The following is an 18,152-nucleotide window of genomic DNA, read 5'->3' as shown; positions in this document are numbered from 1 at the left end:
AATGCACGAGCCAGATTAGATTAGGCCTCCTGTCCTCCCAGTTCTGTCTGCTGCTATTAAATTAGCCACATTCACCAGAAGGAGCTGCTGAAACCAAACAACATTAACAGGATGCCATCTCAGCGCTGATTTAAGCCCCAAATGCCACTGCTTATAATAAATACAGGAAGTTCAAGCGGGAGCACCGCGTGCTCGGAGGACGGCCGTTGCTGCTTAAGTGTTTCACGTCTACTTCCACAAACTGCAGCCGAGTCGCACCGACACAAGTGAAACCATCAACTCTGCTGCTGGACACAGGCAGCAGTCCAATGAGGGGTTTATTGATTTAAAGATACATAGAGTTTAGAGCTAAACGTATCAGCCACGGGGCAAATCCAATACTGAAATGGCATTCATTGAATTAGTCTTTGCCATTTCCTTCTCATGCGCCGTTTGGATCTGAAAACACCTGCACAATCACAGAGGAAAGGAGCTGTCCATCAGTCACCCGAGTCGTCCTGAGCATAATGTCAGCACTGAGGAGAAAACAGGAGGCTCAGACGAGGTCCACTCACTCAAACCGGTTATGGTTAAAAAAGAAAAAAATGATTTCATCTGGTAACAAGAGTTTCTCTAAGTAACAAACTTGTTGAAGGGGAACGCTCTCTTCTCTGACAGATGCGACCCCGACCAGAAAAGGATTTTACTGCTGAAGTTCATCTTTGACCAATAAAACTTTTTGTGCATCTCTGAACCTCTGTTCTAGTCTTTAAACCTGTGGGCCTTACATTTACATGTCCTGGTGTCTGAATGACTGGTAAAAGTGTTGGAACGGGTCCAGTAGATCACCTCAGCCAGCAGCCACCAAACGGGCTGCAATGGCTGCAACGTGATCCTTTGGGACAACTGCACCTGATCACAGTAGGTCCACTAAAAGAGCTTGTTTGATCTACTGACAGGCTCAGAGTGTTATTCTAAGTGTGTGACAGCATCATGGAAAGGATCCCTACAGAGAGAGACCTGGAAGATCCTTTTGGTTTAACCACAAACAGCACACACACCAGACTACATTCACTAAAACAGGGATTTTAGCTCACAGGACACAGGAGCTGCTGCTCTGCTGCTGCCGTGATCCTTTGGTTTGTTTGTTATTGTGTAACTTTGGTGCTTTTAAGGGTTAGTTTGGCTGCAAAGTAACATATTAAAAGATAAAAGTTACTGCAACTAGACCAGCAACTCCCATATTCAGCGAGGTAAAATGCCTGTTTTTGTCAATGAAGTCTGGTAGGCTTGAAGAGAGCGATCTAATGGCTGTTTCTGGTTAAAAATCAATAAAAGTTAAGTCTTCTCACAGAGTGAATTCTGAACGATACATCTTGCCAGAGAAAAAGAAATATTCTCCATTATTGGTAGTTGGCGCTACATCTTATAGTGCATAATGAAACTTGCACAATGTACATTCACACACACTGAAAGATGATCTCTGTACAAGGATTTGTGTCTGTGTGATTGCTTTCCAAAATATACATCATTTGGAAACAAACTTGAGAAGAAAAACAGGGTGGAAAGAATGCGCTGCAGTGAGAGAGACCATTGTTTCCAGCTGGTGCAGCCGGCCACATCCCCATTTCAGGTTTCATAACTGGACCCGCTCCATCCTGTGACTGTGGAGCAGAGGGCCCCTCTGTACGCCCAGCCCCTTCCACCACCACCAATAAGAAAACCATAATTATCCCGTAGTCCGCCAGCCAGCTCACTACCAGCACTGCCGCTCAGAGAGAAACCTCAACATCTGCGACCAGCACAAGCACAGCTTAGCTGTTTACACAACTAAACAAAACCTAACGTGGGTATCACGCCGAGCGGCTGCAACAGGACCGGGTGGCGGCATCGGATCAGCCTGATGATGGTGATTTTCCAGGCTGTCATAAAGCCCCGGCTGCTGACGGGGCCATCTGGTGCATGTTTCCTACAATCTACTGTCATAACTACTGTTGTTTTAACTGATCCATACTGTACCCGCTCCCATAGCGACTTCTCACTGTCAAATAGCACTTTGTTAAGCAGGATGAAATTCCTTTTGACACGTGAAGTTAAACTGTGAAACGTCAATAAGGTTTAGACCTGCAGGGTGTAAGATTCTCCGTTTTACATTGCCATCAGACAAACCTTCATGGCAGGGAAGTGAAGCTTAAACGCTGCCAGACTCCATTGACAAAAACAGTCATTTTACCTGCAGGCATTTACCTGCTGCACAGTGCTACTTGCTGGTCTGCTGCTGTCTTGGTTAGTTAGTTTGTGTTATTGTGAGATTTTGGTGTTTTAAAAGGTTAGTTCGTTCACTGCTTGAGGAAGCAGTAGCAAAGTATCAACGGAGTGTGGTGACTTTGAAGAGAGTGATATAAACACTACAGCTGTGTTGGAAAGGGTGATCTGATGCAATGTGCTTAGCGTCTGTGCCGGGATTCCTGCTTCTCCAAACACTGTCTATGGAGAAGGAGCTCAGACAACCACACTTCAGATAATACGGACTACCCCTTTAATAGAGAGGCCTTTTGAAGCTCCAGAAGCAAGGATAAAGTATTCCCCAGCAGGCATTAGAGGGAAACATATTCCATGATGGTCGTACTTCGACACATTCTCTGTTATCTTTAGGAAGTGCCGACAATGGAGGCCACGCCAGGACTTTATCGGAGTGACAATCCCTGTGGTGCTGTTATAGTTGGACCAGTGAGCCATTCTTCTTCTTCTTCTTTTGTGTGTGTGTGTTTGCGAGGCGCTTCGTATCACCGTCACGCCCTCACGTGTCAGCTGTGATGGGCGGCCTGCATCCTGCGGCGCTGTCACTGAGAGATGTGACCCCTTACAGACAGAGCCCCCCCCCCTCTTTCTCTGACTGGCTCTTCTGGGGGGAACAAAGGTAGTGAGATTTAAAAAGTAAACTGTCAGATTAAACGTACAGCAAACGTCTTCCGAGTGCAGTGCCTTTTCTGACTTTAAACCTGCTCCCTTCTCAGTATTGGGTCATAATTGTTTGTACAACAGGGTGAGGTTTGTTCCACTTTAAAAGCAAATTAAGGTTAATGGGACCTTGACAGCAGTGATTTGTACTGACACACTGACAATGGAATTACATAATATCTATTATCACAGTAACACAAGAAAAATGGGAGGTTACCGATCGACTTCCAGAGGTATTCGGTGTGTGTACACTAGAGCTTGTTCTGTTTCCCCAGTAGACATATTACGGACTATGAGTGTCTCAGGTGAAGAAACTATTTAATGAAAAGAAATTTGGCACAGGTGCAGCATAAATGACGTCACATCTATGTGGTTTGTGTCAACTGATTACTGAGGGTTAAATTCAGCCGATGGTGAACGCTGGACTCTGCTTAAAATTAGAAATTAAAGTTGACTGTCACATTAAAAACATCAACAATGAAAAGTTCCACCAGCCTAAATAAATGTCTTTGTAAAGCGTTCCTACATATTCTTCATCACAGGCGCATGTCAGATACACGCCACAGAGAATATTCTAGTTTTTGTAGTAAAGCCTCATCCTGATATCCCTCTGCTGAAGGTCAGTACGTCCTGTGCAGCAGGTAGAACCACACCATGTACGTGGTTCAGTGTCCTTCACGTCAGGGAGTGTTGTGCTGCTGCTTCAACGCCACTAAGGAATGACTCCAGAGCTGCAACCATCAGTCAATTAATCAATTAGTCAAATGACAGGAAACTGATCGGTAACCAGTTTGATCATCGACAGATTGTTTCTGTGCAAAAAAGTTTAAAAAAAATTAATTGTTCCAGGTTCTCATATGTGTAAATTTGTTTTTCTTGACTTTATATTCCAATAAATTGAATAATTGAGGGTTTTGGACTATTTGTGGGACAAACTGAGACCTGTGATGAGGACTAACCAGCTGCCTCGGTAAAGGAGGCGACCGCGCCGTGACCTGGTGAACAAATACAGTGCCACAGTAGCTGCTGAGGCTGCAGACGATACCACTGTGGTCCACAGCAGGAGAGCGGCTCCCACGCGGCTCTCACTGCAACACAAAACACTCTCACACCGGACCTGATGTTCGGCGGCGGCGGTGCATTAGTGCAACATTAGACCGAAGCTTTCAGATCGAGGGGATTAAAACTGGCCGGGAGCGTCTGTGCACACACTGTGGCTTCATCCCCAACGCTGTTCAAGTCTTGTGTTGGGAAATGTGAAGTGATGTGGCTCTGAGAGTGTTCACTGCTGCATTATCACACTCTCCTCTCTGCCTGCAGCCCTCAAGGTCTCCAACAGAAGCATAGCCGGCAAATATTATGTAAATCGGAGCTGGTTGGGTTTGAAACAGCAGTTCAATGTCTGCCTCTCACAAGGACACATCCTCTATCGTACCTCTGAGCAACAGAAACACATTCCTGTCGCTCCCAGAATGAACCCCTGACATCTGAGGCTCTGATTTGATTTTTAATCTCAAGTGATCACATTATATAAGATGTTACATGTATGTATGTAGGTTTGTGTGTGAGCGGCGACAGGTGGGAGCCGGTCCAGCAGAGTGTCGCCTTAATTCACAGGGATAAAAGCAATGAACTGTACAAACACACACTGATCATGTGACCCTCAGAGGTGCAGGACACCGTCACAACAACCCATCTGGACAGAGACCTGATCCACGTCTTCTCTACAGATACACATGTAATCCAAGTCCTTATTTTCTTATTCTAATGACTCACAGGATCTTTTTTAGTTACACTGGCACCATTGGGCTTCCATACTTTTCTATGATGCTAATTTGGTTTGATTATTAAGAGAAGTACTTCATATCTAGATGAAAACAGAGCCCACTGGCTGCAGCGGATCGACCGTGCAGGTCCGGTCACACGGGGAGTGCTAAAGGGTTATGAGGCAAACAATGGATTCAGCCACCGTCAACGTCAAGCTAATGTTTCAGGCAGCAGTCAGAGAGGCAACTGGAACTGAAAAACTATTCAGTATTAGAACAAGATGATCATGATCATCAACATACCTCAGAGTCAATCACAGGTTTTATAATGGCCTTCGTGGAGTGTGGAACCCAGACGGAGATTAGGTTAGACCACAAACATGCAGCGCACACAAGACAAACAGAGAATATTTCAGTACTACAAGTGTTCAGTGCAGATAAGGGTGGGAAAACTATTTCTAAAGCAAAAACACACAGACTCTTAGCTGCAGAGGTTTGCTGTGATGGGGTGGGACTAACTGCAGCTACCTTTAACTTGTATTCAGGGTATGGAGTGAACCCGTCCTGGGACTCTGCGGTCACCGTCGGCCTGCCTGAACATGCTCACGTGTGCAAGTGTTTTCCACTCTGGCTCATTTTCGTTGCTACAGCTGTTTCAGGCATTTGTGGGTGGGAAGCCAGGAAGGATGCCCGAGCACGTTGTTAGTCACAGTATCAGTGTGAAGAGGAGGAGAGGGGCGGTCTAGATGGACTAGAATGAACCTGTGTACATGGAACTGATCCAGAGAAAATTATACATGCTTTTAAAATGAATCTGGGAAAAAGGTTTGACTACCAATGTGTTTCAGCACAGAAACACACATTTAGCAGAGCTAAAGCAGCTCCTTCTTCAGCGTGGACCCTCCATGACACTGGGTGTGCGAGCAGGGCGGAGTCAGTCTGCATGGGCTGCAACAGCTGCCTGGCTCCGGCTCAAAGATACAGGCCCGACAAGTGCCGTCAAACACACCCCGTCCTCACACACTGCATAGCATCCAGCCAGAGCCAAACAACACAGCTCAGGCAGGACGGCGGCAGCCAACGGTGCTATTATAAGACGGGGGAGGAGACGGGGCACTGAGCGACGCTCTCCCATGATCCCTCAAAAAACTACTGATAAGTTGCCCTTGCGCCAAGCAGGTGCCACAGCAATAAAAGCCTGACTGGTGGTAGAGCAGTGCTGCATTGTGGGTTTCCAGGTGTTAGGAATACGCCTGAGGGGCCAAACTGCTCGATCCAAACATTTAACGGCTGACAGCAGCAGGCGGGTGGGGTGACTCACTGGTGTAGGTGTGTAGCAGGAAAACACCACATGTGCAGCAGCGTAAAGAAATGCTGACTGCATGTGCTGTAAGCGCGGCACGTTCTGCTAAGCCTTCAATTACAGCTGTGAGAGGTCGGCCGGTGGGAGTGACGCAGAGGGAGCTCAGAGGGATCTCATTACCTGAAATGCCTCCTGGGAGCTGTGGATGGAGGCTGAGGATTTAACTAACAGCATCTCGTCTCCTCACCGAGCGTCTTCATTAGCGCTCTCTGATGTTCCCGTATCATCATCGAGCAGCCTCAGTCAAACCTCCTCACTCTTTACATCGGCTCTGCCTTCTCCAGCGGCTCTCAATGGAGGCCTTGTCTGCGGCCGCCTTACAGCGCAGGTCACGGCTACAGTTACACTTCTTGTGAAAGCCACCTCCTATGTTTTTCCACTGCGAGCCAGAGAATGTGCAGGGAAGCACCGCCGTGGAACAGCCACACAGTCAGGAATGTGTGCAGGCAGCAGCAGCCGTCCTGGGGTTTCTGCGGCTGAGTGGGAAGAGGAGTTTCTGGCTGCGCGGGGTGAAGGAGGGCGAGGTTAGGGACCGGCTTGGGATGACTGGAGTTTCGCTGCAGAGCCTCCCAGATGTGAGTCACCGTCTCACTGAGGGCAGCATTTAGAAAAACTCATGCAGGTGTGAGGAGCTCGTCCTGTGTGTTGAGGGTGCGACCCCAACCAGGAGCACAAAGAGGACAAACTGAGAGTTTCCATGTGTAGCTTGTGGAAACACTCCTCAAGGCCAACACCGATTCAGCCTATTGCTTGGGCTGGGTGCCAGACATCTCTACTTTTTAGGGAAGAATACAGTATTTGACAATTAGAGGCAACGTTACCAAATTCAGCACCAGAGAAATCCAAAGAAAAGATTGATTAACGAGTGATCGCTCCCTACCGGCCATGAAACAGCTTGAAGTCAGAGACACCAGAGTTCACTAAAACCACAAGTGTCATTCTTCACACACACACACCCACACACACACACACACACACACCCACACACCCACACTGTTGCATCACATAGGTTTCATATGAAAGAGGAACACGGTGAGCTCTTCAGCTGTTAGCAATAACTGAGCGACTGACATCTATCAGTTAGTCTATGGCCGATTGCACAACGTTTTAAGTTTCCAAATATTGTAAATGAGCCGACAGCACAAAGACAAACGTATTTAAACAAGCTCTACAGTTTCCTCCCTCCCACTCGCTCTGCACTCTCCTCCTCTCCACTTTCCTCTCCCTCCCTCTCTCAGTTCCTCTGAAATCTGAATGCATTTCTGCAGAGCGCTAACGTTAGACAGGTTCTCAGCGCTCTGTTAGCTGTCTGTCTTGAGTGAAGGCCAAGCGTACCGTGAGACATACAGTCGACCGCACACTCCATCTCACTTCCTTGGCAACCGTGACTCATTTCCCTAACAACGCTGCAAGGACAGCTTCACAAAAAGGGAACCTGCAGCCACTGCACAATTAGTCACTGATGGATGCTGTTGTGTAAGCAACCACCGGTTTTAAGTTATGTGAAGACAAAAGGTGATCTGTTTAGCGTAGATAAGCACAGACACAGATAAGGACCAAACATTCATCACTGATTTATGAGCACATGACACTTCTGTCCTTGTGATGGCAGTTAGTGTCCCTTGGCTGTAACAGTGAAATCTCTTTCTCTCATACTGACTAATGAGGGGCAGTACACTGCTGCTGTGCTAAAACTTTTTGGTACAGTTCCTGTATCAACCAGAAGACGGGATAACGTCCCAGGAGGGCCAGTCGACCATAATGCAACCTTTTGACTCTGCACGACATCTGAGCCCAAAGCTTTGGGCCGCTTCACCAGACCGCTGCATCCCAAATGGTGACAGCAGTGGCCCGGTGAGAACAGCCTCACAAAGGACGCAGTGAGAGTGTGTGTGTGTGTGTGTGTGTGTGTGTGTGTGTGTGTTAGGTGACACAGCAACAGAAACCAGATCTTGTGAAGACAGCCGTTGCCATAGCATGGTCAAAAGGGTGCATCAGCAAAACAAGGAACTGATTCACTTTGCTGAAATTGTGTTAGATAAATAAAATGATTCCCACAACACAAATTAATGAGATTCTACTTGTAAATGTCACTCTAACTCCTGATTTATCTCCCTATAATCAGCGTGGGCAAGTCTACAGTTCACTGCTGATTCCACAAGAGCAACAACAGGACTCCTCAAAGAACCAATTCAGGTCATCTCTACTATGTGCACCACCACCACAGGACAGTGCCAGATTCTCACCACCCAGGGTGATTCTGTCCTGTACTTTTCCCCATATGGTGGCTGCAGTGACACAATCTCGATTTAGATCTTTATGTCCATGCGAGTCACTAAGTGGAAGTGGAAATGGTTTCTGCTGTTTCATGTTGGTGGATGAGTGTGCACTATTTACAGACAGAGTTTGACAGTCTGAAAGCCTAAAAGTCAAATCCTTCGCAGCAGCAATGTTAGCGTGCCTGTAGCTAATGTTAGCGTGCCTGTAGCTAATGTTAGCACACCTGCAGATGGCACAGAAGAAGCTGACAAAACCTCAAGTGAGACATATCGACAATTTCGAGTCATTAATTAGCTGGTTGGATAAGCTGTTGTTGGATATAACTGGCTTCTTTCATTGTCCTGGTTGACATTAGCTTAGCACTTTTACTACATTAGCAGACACTCATTTCCCAACATGCTGTTTAGGCACCAAAACAGTACAAGAGGTTTTTATGTCCCAAACCTTGGTATGAAACCAACAGTACATGAGGTGCAGACTATTCCCAGAGAGAGGGAGGAAGAGAGGGCTTTATTTTGTGGTGTTTGAAATGCTTCCCATCTTTATCTTGTGGGGTCTCCTCTGTTTTTACTGATCAGGTCATCGACCAAAGAGCCAATCTGGCTAATCAGCCGTTAACCAGCGGAGCGTAACAAGCCTCCCTTTGCCATGCAAACACTACACATCACTGGAAGAGCGAATGCACACATATCACGATATCAAGACAACACAGCATCCATTAAAGAGCAGCACTCTGTGTACCAACTAAATAGACACCCACTCACTAAAGTGAAGCTGATGTTGTAGAGTTGATTCAGACTTACTGTCAGACACAGTGAAGAATTACTAACAATACGCTTGTTTTCTTAAATCAACACTTACCAAAACTCCATCAAGAGTCTGCCAAAGAGGAAATCATCACAGAGCTACAAAGGTCCTTCATGCCTGAGAGCTGTTTACCTGCTGCACTGCAAATTCCTCCTTCCATTTAGTGTCCTCACTCAGTCCCTAATGTCTTTCACAGGTAAGCTGCTTTCCAGTTCAAAAGTGAGTTCTGCAAACTCTGCGTCTCAATGGCCCTTCTCCAGATGGGGTGCTCTCATAAGCATTACATAATGTCCTCGAACCACAGCAAGCACAAAAACACTGAAAATGAAATGGGGAAAAGAGAGAGAGAGAGAGAGAGAGAGAGAGCGAGACACCCACACATCTGCACCATCCACACTCAAAACGAGCGCTCACAGGAGGCTCGCTGTGGCTGCAGGGGCTTCAACGCTCGACGCAGCGTTCAATCCAGAAGGAAGCCACGCAAGGTTATTTCATAGGCACCCATCATCTCATCCCACTGCATTACAGGCATATTATACAAGGTTTAGGAGTCTGGGTGTGTGATTGATTCCATTGTTTTGGTTATAAATAAATGATTCACTATGAGTGTGCGCTCACATTGGAGATCATTTCATCACCAATCTGCTGAAGGCAGATTGTAATTAGTGTTTTCACAGAAGGGCTGTGGGCGGGGAAGGTGCTCAGGAAATTGAACAATTTAACAGACAACAGGGTGAAGAGGCATTTCTCTAATGGCACTCCAGAGCATCCCATCTCAGCGGCAGCCCTCCTCTCCAAACAGCTCAAGTAAGAGAGGGCACGGCCTCTTACGGCCCCTCAAGAGCTTTCCTCAGCAAGACACATTAGCAGCCTTCAACAACAACTGACTGACAATTAAGGGTTAGACCATGTCACTAGAACAAAGGATGAAAAAACAGCACGTAATTAATATCCGTACACACACAGGGTACTACACTGCTTTGTAGCATGAGTGCACCTGAAGCCCAACTGGTCCACTTGGTAGCATTGTATTACTAACGTGGGCTAGCATTAGCTAACTTAGGTTTGAGATAAAGTAACCACGGCTCAATTTGGGTCACTGATTTTAATCCATATGTCCCTCTGCCTGTCTGAGCCCCGTTTTTAGCCAACTGGTCTACATTTCGGAAAATTGATGCCGTTAAAAGTGGGCTGAATTAGCTATTGGCAGTTCCTGGTTGCACTGTAGGCATGGATGTACAGACAGCTGTCATTGGAGTCACTGGATGACTGTGATACTGAGGAAAACGTAAAAATGTGATGATTCTCAGGCTGTACTGTCGTCACATGATGACGTCCTGTTTGGACTCTGCTCTCCAATAATATCAATTATTCTATCTGGTAGTACCTCAGCCACGACAACACGTGATCAGAAGGACGAGTGTCTGAGCACCTGGTACCAAGCGTGACTCTCCTGATCCCCTTTAATGGCAGCGTTTCCAGGGAGCTCCGGTGGTCCTGGGCTAAGGTGCCGACCAGGAATGTCCCCGCTTCATGTCCGTCCATCCAGGGACCTTTGATCCGGGTCAATTGCCATCTCTCCCCTGTGTGGTAGTTTGGTCTGCAGCAGCATTTCTAAGAACTAAAACTTGTCCAGGACGAGCTGAGCTGCATTTACAAGCATACATGGGCCCAAACAGCCACGTCGCCAGCATCAGACTGGCAGAACATCCGGTGGTCACCAAGTTACTGTGAGTTACGATGTGCAATTTGGACTGGAATCACAGTCATTCCCACACAACCACACCGCTGAATAATAAAGGACAGTAAAAAGAACAATGTGGCCTATTGTTCTGTACATTAGCTTGACTTTTTCTATAGCTGTAAGTATATGATTAATAACAGATACTTTCAGTAAAACTGGGGACAACCCAGGACCTTTTCTGCAGAGTAATAATGCTGCTCATCATCCACTCCGAACGGTGGATTTTATAAAATCACACATGAACACAGACATATTCTCTGTTGCATCATGTTGTTTATCACAGCCACAGGTCAGAAAGTTTGGGGGGCCCTAAGACAGACCAAAGACAGACCAATGCCCTAACATCTCTGATAATTAAATATCTCTACATCCATCCACCCATCCCTCCATCCTCTACCCTGCCTACCCTGATCAGAGCCCTGGAGCAGCCCTCAGGAGCTCATTCACCAGCCAGCCAGAAACCCAGACACACAGAGACCAGACGTCCTCCACAGAGAAAACAGTGAGCCAGCCAAGTCAGCTTCAAACCCCGAACCTCCTGAAGGGGGGCAGGAGTGCCGGAAATGTTGTGTCTCCTTTTGCTAACTTCCGCTTTTCAACAATCTATCTGCAGACTTGTTAAAGGATGCTTCTCTGTGTGGCGTAGTTCACCACATACACCAGACCTGACTGATCACTCTGGTGTGCTGCCGAGGCAGGACGTAGCTCATAGATGTGAGCACGGAGCTGGACTGAGCTCGCCTGTGGATGGGCTCCGTTGGCACTGATCCCAGATTATTGGCTGATATCTGTTAACAGTATCAGGATGGGTGCATCCCCACTCTGCAGGGTTTCAGGATGGGCAGGCTTTTTCTCCATCAGTTCTGATTGATTGCTGATTTTAGCAGCATGAATGTGTGTTGACGCAAACTGACAGAGTCTTCTCTTTCAAGCTGTCAAGAGGTTAAAGAAACACAAGTGTTGAACATCAGACAAATAGGCCGGCCGCCCAGAGACTCCACTGCTCAGTGAAAACAGTGAGACTGAGTCTCCTGCAGATCTGATGACGTCAATGACACAAACCTCTGAGCCCCGAGTGACTTTAGAGAACCCGTCCCAGCGGCGTCCTGCTCTGACTCCTTATTTTCCTACAGTGGGGAAGCTTCCTATGATTTCACAGCACAATATGGAGGGAAATCCTGGGAGTGAGAGACGGAGAGAGGCACCGGCCAAGTAAAGGTCACCCCCACCCTAGAGCCTCGCCTCACACCCTCACACCAGTGACTACTGAGGTGAGGTTGGGCTCACTTTAAATAGATCAAACAGGCATAAAAACAATCCAGACACGTTGGTGGAAATGAATCACTAACCGATGACCTGCTGACCGGTGATTCTGCTCCGTTTTTAAACATGGATTTACATCCCAGCCTCACTTCACACTCTGAGGTGAAGACAAGCTCATTTTCAGGTGATGTCTGCAGCTAAATGTGGGCCACTGCGTCCTTTTAAAAAACCTCTTTGTACAGGTAACGTCATCTTTTGATAAAGATAAATTAAACTCAACGTCTCTGTTAATTTGCATTAAAAAGATGCACAGGAAAGGAGAAAGGGAGCTCACAATTACAGCATGAATGGCAAAGGCTGTGCCGAAGACGGATTAGCGGTGATCTCTGGCTGGAAGCACCAGAGTCAGAGTTAATGAGTCCGATTAGTCCCCAGTGAGTGTTCAGGGATTAGCACACTGTCCACAGAGAGAGAGAGAGAGAGAGAGAGAGAGAGAGAGAGAGGAAACCCTCTCATGTCAAGCCTGAGGAGGAGAGAGAGAGAGAGCTGCTGGAGAGGCAGAACAAAAGATAAGAGACAAAGAGAGAGAGACAGGATGGGGGAGACGGGAGAGAAATGGGTGAAATCATCAGCTTTATGAGTAGCTAGAGGCATTTGGAAAACATCATGGGGTGTAATGACAACAGAAAATGAGTATTTCTCTGCTGAGGCGCAGAGAGGAAGGAAGTGTTCAGCAACAGAGAGGTGGAGTATGTTTAACATGACACACACACAGATCCAAAATAACTCTGAATAACTCAAATCAGATCAACTTTATGCTGCGTGTGATGTTGTAGGCTTTGTAAGAGAAAAAAAGAGGGCGGTTAGCAGCAGAGTAGATGCTGCAGCACGAGAAGAGAGCGTGATATAGATGGAGTGAAGACAACCTGTTGCACTCACGCTTCCTGGTGTTTCCTGTCGAGGTCACGGTCACAATGTATGCGCTGAATGCATGTGTGTGTGTGTGTTTAGGTAAACCACAGGTCAGCAGCAGTGCTCTCTTTAGCACCACAGACGAGGTATAAAAACAACTAACGTGACCACTAATGGGTGTGTTGTTCGTGTAACTGTGACAAAACTCAGGAGGAGTCAAACTCAACAGACCAAACACCACTTCTTCTTCTCAGAGGACAAAAGGGAGGCAGACTGGCGATGAAGAGGCCTGTCTGATTGGGAACTGAAGCCATTTTCTCACCAGACTCCATTAATAAAAACAGCAATTTTACCTTGTAGAACTTGTGAGTTTGCTGGAAATGGAAATGACTGTTTTATCAATGAAGTCTGGCGAGAGAGACGGAGCGGCTTCAGTGCCTCATACAACTGCACTTCAAAACATCCGAACTATCCCTTTAATATGTGAAAAGTAAAGACTCTCAGTTCTGGACGAGCTTTGCTGCTTGAGCGTGATGTTGGGAAGCACTGCCTCCACGATGAGCTGAGGCTGCATGACGGAGGAGAAAGAAACACAAAACAACTCCACCACTGCTTATTAAGAGACTCATCGCAAACAACGGCAGCGAGGCCGCACTCTGTGGCGTCGTCACTGTCCCAGAGCTTTTTGTTTGTGAGCGCGCCCAGTGCTGCACAACCCTCAACAGACGGGCCCCTGTCCCGATCCATCAAACTGTGAAATTATTGTGATAACATGCACAATCACAACAACAAGCTGCCCATCGTGTCAGGATGAGATACATCACAGCGTCACAGCGGATAATTGCACACCAATGGCAAATGCCAACGTATGTGTCACACTTCAGACTGCGGCTCCTCTGTGAAAGGGCCCGGGCATCGCAGCGGAGCATTGATCCGCTGATCCATAACCAGGAATGTAACCCCGGCCCACTGTTGTGCCGCTCAGCGCTCTTACATCTATTATACACTGACAGTCCAGCTTCAGACCTCCACACCAGTGCCTCTCACTTGATTCTTAACCGCTCTGATCAGACTCACACTTTTGTTTTACTCACTATTTAATTAACATTTATAATGGCGCCATAATGATGACGAAGCTCAGTCCTCCTCATCACCCCACCCCATAAGCTACCTCCATTTACAAAGGGATTAGTGATGCAATCATCCAAATGATGCTCCACCCATACACACACACACACACACACACACACACACACACGCCTCATGGCTGTGATCCACGCGCAGATGGTGACCCCCATCATGTTTGATCCACATGGACAGAGACGTGAGGACGAGCGCTGCATCCATCACAGAGGCAGAAAACACCGTTAGCACCTAATCCTGACCAGAGCCTAGGCATCCTTCCCATCAGCTCACAGAGCAAACACACCAGCAGCCATCAAACCTGAGGAAACGGCTCCGAAGCAGCTTTAAAACACGTCTGCTGCTGATCCTTTTATATTTGGAGAGATGTTGTGATTCCTGAACTATCATACAATCTAATTACTATTATTTACCACCTGTATACTGTAAACCCTGTGTGAATGTGACATGATCCTTGTTGTGTAGCCTGGCTCACAGGGTCGGGGCCTTTTTCACACCGGTTTGATATTAATCCAAATACGGGAATGAAACCGGTAAAACCAAATGTTACCACCTGAACCGCTCGTCCTCTGGAGTCTAAAATTAAGGAATCAGGAGAGGCTGGTCTTTGTGTGAGCCTCGGAGGCTAACCAGGCTAACGTTAGCATGTGTTGTCGTGTCTAAAGCCAGCCAGGTAAGACCAGAGCCACGTGAGAAACATGGAGCCAGGTCGCCTTTTTAAATTTACCAGTAACTGATTCATCAATTGACTTGGCAACTATCTTAATTATCAATTAATTGTTTTAGCATTTTTTCCAGCAAAAGTGGTAAATAATCTCTGGTTCAAGTGCTGATTTACTGCTTTTCTTCTATATTTTAATAGTTAGTTTTGATAGTTGCTCAGACAGAATACGACCTTGGTCTCAGAGAAACTATGAAGGGCATTTGTCACTATTATTTTATAAACTAAATGACTAATTGACTACACTGGCCTTTCAGCTAAACCCAACCATTCTATGAAATGTCTTCCTCCCAGCACACACTCTACACCTGCTAAATCACACGTTGGGTTAATAAAACCACGTTCAGGCATCAATAACCGATTCAGGGCTTCATCAGAAAGTAGTGCCCGAGGGCTGGTCCACAGTGTTCATATTACTGGAGCGGCTGCAGACATCTGAGCGGTGGACTGATCTCTGAAAACCTGCCACACAAACGGAAAGAGGGTGACATTTCTGTTTTTCTCCACACAGGCCGTCTGAGCTCCGTGCTCTCTGGCTGCAGTAGTGGTCGTGCCGTCAGTGAAGTCAAACCGACTCACTTTACAAACTGCTCTAGCTTAATGTTAAAGCCACCAGCTGCACTACAACAGGAACTCCTGCTCCGTCCAAAGCCGCCGCTTCACGCTGCATGCAGCTTTCACACAGACCAAGATGGCGAGGAGGCTCGGTGTAGGAGGAGATCATGAAGAGATAAACTCCCCCCAGCCAGCATCTCCGCTCAGCTGCAGCACTTTAGCACACTTGTAAAAAATAAACATTTCCTGCTCTGAAAATATTTGGGGTCAGGCTCAGCTGGAAGAACACCAAGTCACGACGACGAGAGGCGGCACAGGCCGAGAGAAGGTCCGCGGAAATCATCCGCGATTACACGACCACAGAAAACTTATGTGAGCGCGCTCAGATGAGAGGAGACGCCATCACAGCGCTTCACTGCCTACGTACGGCTCAGAGGTACTTGTACCTGACCTGAGTACTTCTACTCCAGCACATCTCAGAGGGAAACACTGCCACTGCACCACATTATTACATTATCACGATTACTGCAATCATCATGATGCCATACTAGAGGTGGAGATGGTACGTGATCGATTAAAAAGTTATTAAAGATCAATGATCAGTCAATATAATGAATAAATAATGAGTACTTTTACTTTTGGTACTTCATTCCTTTCTACTTTAACTTCAGCTCGTCTGGATGAGGAACTTTTAGTATTAGTACACAGAGTATTAGAGTAGTTTTACTTCACTGACATGTTAACAGTATTAGTACACAGTGTATTAGAGTAGTTTTACTTCACTGACAGTTAACGGTATTAGTACACAGAGTATTAGAGTAGTTTTACTTCACTGACATGTTAACAGTATTAGTACACAGTGTATTAGAGTAGTTTTACTTCACTGACATGTTAACAGTATTAGTACACAGAGTATTAGAGTAGTTTTACTTCACTGACAGTTAACAGTATTAGTACACAGAGTATTAGAGTAGTTTTACTTCACTGACATGTTAACAGTATTAGTACACAGAGTATTAGAGTAGTTTTACTTCACTGACATGTTAACAGTATTAGTACACAGAGTATTAGAGTAGTTTTACTTCACTGACAGTTAACAGTATTAGTACACAGTGTATTAGAGTAGTTTTACTTCACTGACATGTTAACAGTATTAGTACACAGAGTATTAGAGTAGTTTTACTTCACTGACAGTTAACAGTATTAGTACACAGTGTATTAGAGTAGTTTTACTTCACTGACAGTTAACAGTATTAGTACACAGTGTATTAGAGTAGTTTTACTTCACTGACATGTTAACAGTATTAGTACACAGAGTATTAGAGTAGTTTTACTTCACTGACATGTTAACAGTATTAGTACACAGAGTATTAGAGTAGTTTTACTTCACTGACAGTTAACAGTATTAGTACACAGTGTATTAGAGTAGTTTTACTTCACTGACATGTTAACAGTATTAGTACACAGTGTATTGGAGTAGTTTTACTTCACTGACAGTTAACAGTATTAGTACACAGTGTATTAGAGTAGTTTTACTTCACTGACAGTTAACAGTATTAGTACACAGTGTATTAGAGTAGTTTTACTTCACTGACAGTTAACAGTATTAGTACACAGTGGTACTACTACACATGTACTTCTGATCAGATCTATATTTTGATATATTATATATTATCTAGTATTGATGAACTGAAATAAACTATTGATTAAACAATTGATAGTTATATTATTAACGGCAGGCTAATGTCAGAGAAACGACGTTATATTAACGTTAACTTGGATTTAAAATGACCGTCAGTTTACCGTCAGATTACCGTCAGTTTACCGTCAGATTACCGTCAGAGAAAAGTAAAGTTAAAGTTAGAGGTTAACGTTAAATTCCTCTGAGGTCACCGATGGAAAAGTTACCTCACCGTTACCTCACCGTTAGATTACCGTTAGATTACCGTCTGGTTAACGTTAAATTAAGTTCATGAACGCTGTGTTTCGTTAAATCATCGTCCGGTTACCGTTACCGCCTGGTGAGCTCCGCAGGGCAGAGACTCTCCATCCGGACGGTGGTGGCTGGGCTCCGAGCTCCGGGCTCCGGGCTCCGTGCTCCGGGCTCCGGGCTCCGGGCTCCGGGCTCCGAGCTCCGGGCTCCGGGCTCCGGGCTCTCCTCCAGCTCCGCCGGCCGGAGGGGGATGTTTCTGCGCTCACACACCGACTTCCAACCGTCTCTGCTCCGGCTGAGCCGCAGTCAAACCGCTCCTCCGGCGGCCGGTACCGGACCCCCTGCTTCCCCGGACCCCAGAGTCTGTACTCACCTGTCAGGTGTGCTCGGGGCTCGCGGGTTGATCACCTGTGGCTCGGTGCGGTGGGAGCGCGTGCTCCGCTCCTCTGTCACAGCCGTTAGTCCGCGCGCTGCTCCGGCCCAGGCCCCGCCCCCTCCGTCGCTCACACGCGCCCTTTTTTTAATATATTCATCTGACAGAAGTTTTACTTCCTGAATCTCACCTGGCGGCATCACGTGGGCACATCACCACAGTCTCACCTATTTAAAGTACTTTAAGTAGAAGTACTCAGACCTGCAGACCAGTACTAACACCTCTGTTACCTTCCTCTCCTCCTGAAGTTAAACAGCAGGATCAACACTTCACAATATACAATAATATACAT

At 46.4% G+C, this 18,152-nt stretch overlaps 1 protein-coding gene across 5 annotated transcripts in view; it reads right to left on the bottom strand.

The window, feature by feature from the left end:
• Positions 1-17,879, bottom strand: part of adcy7 (adenylate cyclase 7) — a 49,692-nt gene extending 31,813 nt beyond the window's left edge. For all 5 annotated transcript variants that reach the window (XM_070834765.1, XM_070834772.1, XM_070834779.1 and 2 more), the window contains exon 1: positions 17,801-17,879. The gene's annotated coding sequence lies outside the window, so the exon portion shown is untranslated. The remainder of the gene's footprint in view (positions 1-17,800) is intronic.
• Between the last annotated feature and the right edge of the window lie 273 nt (positions 17,880-18,152).

This window comes from Pempheris klunzingeri, chromosome 1 (genome assembly GCF_042242105.1).
Source record: "Pempheris klunzingeri isolate RE-2024b chromosome 1, fPemKlu1.hap1, whole genome shotgun sequence".
Classification (NCBI taxonomy): Eukaryota; Metazoa; Chordata; class Actinopteri; order Acropomatiformes; family Pempheridae; genus Pempheris; species Pempheris klunzingeri.
This window is presented reverse-complemented; position numbering and strand designations above follow the sequence as displayed.